General features: G+C 38.7%; 1 protein-coding gene across 1 annotated transcript in view; it reads left to right on the forward strand.

Annotated features, from left to right (window-relative positions):
* The window catches only part of Parp6 (poly(ADP-ribose) polymerase family member 6), a 42641-nt gene that overhangs the window by 6800 nt on the left and 35330 nt on the right, over positions 1–511 (forward strand). The window lies entirely within an intron of this gene.

The following is a 511-nucleotide window of genomic DNA, read 5'->3' on the forward strand; positions in this document are numbered from 1 at the left end:
CTTTTGCTCCGAATGCCTTCAGGGCATGATTGCCTGGCTTGAGTTGTGGGGATCGAACCACAGCAACCTGAGCCTGACTGCTTTGGTGAAGCAGCCACTTAAAGAACTGAGCTAAGGGGCAGGCTCCCGTTAGTTCATCTTTGTATGAAAAAATAACTTTTATATACAGAATATACCTAACAAATATTAGTTCTCTTACACTATTTTCTGTAACCAAATTTATTTTCAACTTATTGAAGAATTTTTCTCTAGCAAAATTAGTTGTGCTCTCAGAATACACTGGAGCCACACATTAAAACCTTTTTTATTTTTTATTTTTATTTATTTATTTTTTTTTTTTGCGGAACCGGGGATTGAACTCAGGCCCTTGCACTTGCCAGGGAAGCACTTATTCCACTGAGCCATCTCCCCGGCCCTTAAAACCTTTTTTAAAAGGCCAAATGTATCCATTGCCTGAGAGAAATACTGAAAACACCAGAACTTTGTACTCTTTGGATACTATCCCAAGAGC

This window comes from Octodon degus, unplaced genomic scaffold (assembly GCF_000260255.1).
Source record: "Octodon degus isolate 3935 unplaced genomic scaffold, OctDeg1.0 scaffold00026, whole genome shotgun sequence".
Classification (NCBI taxonomy): Eukaryota; Metazoa; Chordata; class Mammalia; order Rodentia; family Octodontidae; genus Octodon; species Octodon degus.